The following is a 7,014-nucleotide window of genomic DNA, read 5'->3' as shown; positions in this document are numbered from 1 at the left end:
GAAGGAAGGAAGGAAGGAAGGAAGGAAGGAAGGAAGGAAGGAAGGAAGGAAGGAAGGAAGGAAAGAAGGAAAGAAGGAAGGAAGGAAGAAAAAGAGAGAGTGGGGAAGGAGAGAAAGAGATCAGAAAGAGAGAGAATGTGCATGGCTGTTCACATTTTGTATTCTTCATTAGAATTTGAGGTTCCTGTCAGAGACCAAGGTTTTCCCTTTCTTTGTAGTTTTATAACTCTAGTGATTAGCACAGTGCTTGGACCATAATAAGTGATTACTTAATAAATACTTGCCACTGTTGCTGCTGCTAATTATGATAATGATGATGATGAGCGTGGTGAAACAATCAATCATTGTATATCTCAGTTCTGATCCTAACCCTAACACTTTCTCTGTAGACTCATCAAATTTAGATTATCTGAATATGGTCATTCAAGTCCATACTTTTTTTTTTCCTTTTTGGAGGGGTGAAGGTAGGGCAATTGGGGTTAAAAGACTTGCCCTAGGTGCAATATAATGCCAAAAGAAAGGCAACTTCCCAAGGTTCAGAATACCAGCATAGGCGCTCTCCATTTTATTCAGTAACAAACCCAGAACAGAGAAGATCAAAACATGACATCATTCCAAACACAGCATTTACTAAATGTGATTAAATAATCTCCAAGGACTACCCCACCCCAGGACCTTCCAATCATTCAATCAATTACAAAGTCTCTGTTCTAAATACTTCTCCACCCCTAGGCTATACCTTAATTTAGTCCACCACAAAGCCCCTCTTCTCAAATGGAGATTAGTTTCCAAACTTAAGGTCAAAAGTTCCCCACCCCTGGATCACAATTGAATCTACCCCAGAGTTAGATCAAGTTTAAACACAGCACTTAATACGCAAATGGAGGTCTTTTCTTCATCTTGAGTCTAAGTTCTCAGCAATCTTAGTTCCTGGGGAGACAAGGCTTAGCAAGGCCATAAGATACATTGCCAGTCCCTTCATGAATTCATCCTCTGTCTGTAGAACAATCCTAGAACCCCTGAACACATTAGCAAAGCCCTCTCCCAGGATTTCTGTAAACATACAACAAGAAAATCCTTCTTCAGGGCTTCTGAACCAACAGAAAGGCTCCCAGACCCCTGCAACAACAGCACTGTCCTTCACCAGTGGACAGTATTCACTCTCTGTCTGCAGGACAGTCTCAGGGCTTCTTAGTGAACAGCCAGGTTCCAGGACTTCTTCAACAAAAGGACTATCTTTCACCAGTGGACAAATCTGGCAAAAGAACATCAAAACAGACAGACAAAGTACCAGCAAAACAGCCATGTCTCCTCAGTCCTTGGCAGCTCAGGGGGCAGGTCGCAAAAGTCCAGGGCAATTCAAAGCGGCCACCAGCAATTCTCTTAGTCTCTCTCTCTCCACGGAAGTGCTGCTTCCAAAAAGATCTTCCGCCTCTCTCTTGTCTCTCCAAATCTACGTCACCAGCTCCTCCCAGTTCAGGACTTTCTTTTCACATCAAAAAGTCCATCCCACAGGTGGGATTAACAAGCTCTGGGTTTTAACACAATCAATTGGAAAACCAAGCCAATACAGAGGAATCTTTAATTGCCATTACTATCACACTAGGTCACACAGCTAGTAAGTATTAAGTGTCTGAGCGCAGATTTGAACTCAGGTCCTCCTAACTCCAGGGCCGGCGCTCTATTCACTACTCCACCTAGCCACCCCAAGTCCATACTTTCACTAAGCATTTATGTCATTTTCCAGCCTTGATCATTTCAGTTTCTGGCAATCCTGGACTATCCTATTAATTAGAGCTGGTTTTGCAAAACTCAGTTGTTTTATATCAGATCAAATCTGGGGCTAGATTTTCATTTCCAGTTTTGGCAAGTCTGTTTCTGAAGAAGAATGAGTTTCACTGTTTTATCAAGTTCACTTCCAGGTTGGGATTATGTATCTGAGGCATTTTCTCTGAATGGAATGAACTCTCCCCCCTACAGATTAAAGCAACTGATAGGATTAGTTTCATGGGACATTACTGTTTTCTAGACAGATTTGTTAGACCTACAGCCACTCAGTGAAGAACATTCAAAGACTAAATTTAAAGAAAACACTTCAAATCCATTTTGTGTTTATCGCTTGAAGAGTGGAAACATGAAAATCAGCCCATTTCCAATTTAGCCTTGGAGAAATATACAGCACAGTTAGAAAATGTCTGTCTTTGAGAAATTGCGTTTGCTTTGCAAATGCTGATCTGGTCATCATGCTTACATCCTTACCAGTCAAGGGAGTAGGAGGAATGTGTCAGCTTCAGTTTACATGGGAAAATGGAAATCGAAAAGCTAACTGAGTCTTAAGAGAGTTGGTCCTGGATGACAGCCTTTCCTTCCTCAGACTCTTGGTCTCTAGACTCTTTCATTTTCAAACAAGATAAAGCATTGTTCCTAAAGTCATTTTCTGCAGCACGTTCCCATCTCAAACATTTGAGTCTTTGTGTGTGTGTGTGTGTGTGTGTGTGTGATCTAACCTTATCAAGTTCAGATTCTCCACTGCTCTATCATCATCTATAAAATGTGCACTGGATAGAGCACTGGGCTTAGAACCAGGAAGACTCCTCTTCCGGGGTTCAAATCCTGCCTCAGATACTAGCTGTGTGACCCTGGGTAAGTCACTTAACCCTCAGTTTCCTCATCTGTATAATGAGCTGGAGAAGGAAAGAGCAAACCACTCCAGTGTCTTTACCAAGAAAATCCCAAATGGGGTCACAAAGAGTCAGATACAACTGAGACAACAGATTGCAACATTAAATAGGTGGATCTCTTTTCTATCAGCTTGTTCTATCACCTCTTTCTCTACTCATCATGGCCACACACTCCCCTTTACTTGCTTACCATATGCTTTCTTAGCTCTACTTTGGTATTTTTTAAATCATCTATAGTTCTAGTTATATATAGCTATATATATATTTGTAGTTATATATCTTATAGTTATAGCTATAGATAGATAAGATAGATGATAGATAGATAGATGATAGACACAGATAGATAGATAGATAGATAGATAGATAGATAGATAGATAGATAGATAGATAGATAGATAGATAGATAGTTATATCATCAATGTTCCCTCAGCCTATGAGTATACAGGTAAAAGTTCAACAAGGGGGCATGAATGTACACACTTTAAAATTTAATCTACTTTATTAATGCTTTCTTAAGTCTAGAAAATCAACAAAACAATCAAGTCATTTGTTGATGCTTTCTGAGATGCAAATGCTCACTCTGAAAATTTTAGATGTTTCTGATTAGAGCTGGTTCCAGCAAACCTCTGCCTAAACCTGACTCCCCTGTTTAGTCTCTGCCAAATTCTGACCCTCTTTAGCGTGCCTCTGATATGCTTTAATCTGAGATGTATACCTCCATACACAGGAAGATTCCCATATGTCCAAATGCTACCATTGTAATTACAAGCTGGAATTAATTTGTATTCATTTTTGTTATATCCCATGCACGCATTTGTACATTTTACCATATTTCTTCCCCACCCCAGAATATAAGCACCTCAAGGGCAGGTAGCATTTCATCTTTATCTTTGGGCTCCTAACAAGGCCTGGTCCTGAGTACGTACTTCAAAATCTCTATTGATGGATTGTTACCCTTTACTTAGCACCTTGGGTATTTTTTTAAATGACTAAAAATAACTCATCTGACTTCTTTGCATTCACATACAAGCAGATACCACTTTCTCTAGAAAGGTCACAGGGCAAAAGTTTATTTGTAAATCATTTCTTTGAAACCTGGAAATGATTTTTCTGATAGAAAGAATTTTACAAATGTTGAGATTTATAATTATATTTATAAATTAAAATTACAAATATAAATTATATAATGAAATTTATAAATGTAGGTTTCCAGTCAATCCTTATAAAGAGAAATGAATTTGGAGTAAAGAGAACCAAGTTTGAAGTCTGATTGTCATGCCTTGTGACCTTAGTGAAGTCACTTATCTTTTATGAACCTTAGTTTCCTTATTCATAGAATGGGGGTCATAAATCTCATTGCTCTGGGTTGTTGGAAAGAAAGAATTTTATAATCTTAAAGTCTATGTAATTGTGTTATTGTTATTTAACTTATGAAGTATCCAAAAATGCTAATGACACACCTGAAACACTGTTAACTCTGACCTCTAAACTCCTCTCTGAGTCTTGAGATCTGTGACTTCCAAAGAGGGTTAGTATTTAGGGGAGAAAAATGGGCAGGTTGGGTAGAGGCTTAGGTGGTAGCATTGCTCCAACAGCAGAATCAGGGAGATTTCTCAGCAACAAGAAAAAATGAGCAGAGGGCTTGCTTTTCAAGGCTTCTGGGGCAGAAAAAAACATAGAAAGAAGTTTTAATAGCAAGAGGAGGGCTTCAATCAAAGGAGGTCTCAGCGGGATAGTGGGAGAAGGCCAGAAGGACTCTTAAAAGTATGGCTCTTGGGGCGGCCAGGTAGCACAGTGAGTAAGAGCACCGGCTCCAGAGTTGGGATGACCTGAGATCGAATCTGGGCTCAGACACTTAGCACCCACCCAGAAACACCTGGCAAGTTATTAACCCCAATTGCTTAGGGGCAGCCAGGTGGCTCAGTGAGTAAGAGCACTGGCTCCAGTGTAGGGATGACCCGGGGATCAAATCCGGGCTCAGACACTCAGCACCACACCCAGAAATGACTGGCTGTGTGACCTTGAGCAAGTTACTTAATCCCGATTGCTTAAAAAAAAAAAGTATGGCTCTTGTGGAAGAGTGAAGCCAGTGCCTGAGAAAGGTTCCAGTGGAAGGTCAGGAACAGATGACAGCTATGTTTATATACTCATTATTAGCTATGTGAAGTTGACAACTATCTTTATTATTTGTTAGTGGTTCTGTGAGATTCCATGATATCCAGCATACAATTATTGAATGGATAATAATGATGAACCAATAATAAAACCCATGCCTCCATAAACTGATTTTGGTTGAGGGGGTAGGTCTAGAACAATGTATATTTGTTTTCTGAGCCTGGAGTTGATCAGTTTTAACACTTGATTGAGAGATGAGGAATCTATAAAGGCCAATAAATAGTTTCAAGTACAAATGTCAGGGCCTAGGAATTCAGGGGTTACATTAGAACAGAGGTTTTTAATCTGTGTGTGTATGTGTGTGTGTGCGTGTGTGTCATAGATCCCTTTGATAGTCTGGTGAAGCCTATAACCGATTTTCCGAATAATGTTTTGTTGCTTATTGGAAAAAATGCTAAATTTCAATTAAAGGTTAGTGAAAATAAAAACATTTTCCCATCAAATTTTGCAAAACCCTTGGAATCTATCCACAGCACCAAGAAGTCTTTATTAGAAGCTGAACTCAAAGTATATGTACATACAAAGTTTATCTGGGTCATGGGAAGAGTCCTAAGATATGTGCTTGTCAATGTACCTGAACATAGCAAGTTTTGAAGATCACAAATACTGGATGGGAAGAATGTTTTGTCCCAATATAAATATGTGAACAGTATTAAAAATACAATTATTCCTGACACTTAATCACTAAGCCATTATAAGGAACAAGGTAATTAGGAATCATGTGGGAAAATACTATTGCCACTTGACATGATAAAAGGCACTGTTTTTATTATGCTTTATTAACAATATTTGTAGGTAATCCTTCAATTTAATACGTGGAGCTATGATATAGAAGCATTTAGTAATGGTGTTTAAATGTTGAAACTATATAGGATTAGTGAGGACACTTCAGACAATTATAGGAAAATAAGTGAAGACTCTTTACTAAAAGGCATCATGAATAATGATTTTAAATGTGATGAAAGGCTTGTGGGGTGTTGATTGTCAACTCTGAAATATTTTCATTAGAATGAAGTGCCGTCTTTTTAACATTAACCAGACCTCAATTCCAGACATACTGATAGAGAAAACTTATGCCACTTGAATCTGATTTGTGTTAGAGGACTCTCTGATTTGTTCAAGGTAAAGAATATAATGTGACTCCCTTGGAAGGAAAAATGCAGCTTCCTCTAACAGGTTTAGAGATAGTTTATTACTTAAACAATATGTACAAATTCTAACATGAAAATAATGAGTAACAGAATATCAGACTATTTACAAATTACTTTTGTTTGTGTTTTTTTTACAAAAAAAATTTACAAGAAGATTTCTTCTCTGTAAATAACAGGACAGACATACACAAAAATCAAACTTTTTTCTGTATTACATACATAAATAAATATTGACTTTAAATGACTGTTACAAGGAACATGATTTCTACAGCCCACTTGGGTGACAGATAAGCACTTCTGTTATCTTCACACTACAATATAATTAAGTAAAAGGAAAAATAACTTTACATATAAACCTCTGTTAATCACTCTGTAAATTGTGTAACTTGCTAATATATTCAGTATAGATATGACAGTCATTACAGTTCATGCCGATAACTAAGCACTGAGTTTGGGCATGCAAAAACATATATAATAATCATCTTCATTTACATTTCTTAAATAATTTTTTAAACTACATGCAACAGATTTTGAGTCTCATTTCCTGGTTCTAAAGTGTAAGGTCTCCTAACATGACATAGTTATTTTGGATTTTCAGTATCAACGAAAATGAAGAATTACATGCCACATAACATAAGGGACATTAATAAATAAGTCAATATCACAATGAACCTTTACAAATATGAAGGACAAAATAAAATTTCCTCTGGCATTATTTAGATACACAGGACAGAACTCAACTTTTCTGTACGTGTTCTAAATAGAAATGAGATGGGTTGGCCTATTTCAGTGTTTGATTTTTAAAATATTACTTTCCTTCTGTTTCCTATGGTCCCAGTGTCCCCTTATATTAATTATGCATCTTACTATGGTGCCTAGGCCTTCTCCCACAATCCTAATATGGGCAGAATCTCTTTTGCTCAATCAAGATGTCAGGACAGGGCCTGATGTTTGTTCCTTTAGCTTTATAAGAAGTAACAATATGTTCTAGTTTGAACTCTGATTTG

This window comes from Petaurus breviceps, unplaced genomic scaffold (genome assembly GCF_028583685.1).
Source record: "Petaurus breviceps papuanus isolate PSGF00001 unplaced genomic scaffold, PetGlider_PUasm1.0 90849, whole genome shotgun sequence".
NCBI classification, from domain to species: domain Eukaryota; kingdom Metazoa; phylum Chordata; class Mammalia; order Diprotodontia; family Petauridae; genus Petaurus; species Petaurus breviceps.
This window is presented reverse-complemented; position numbering follows the sequence as displayed.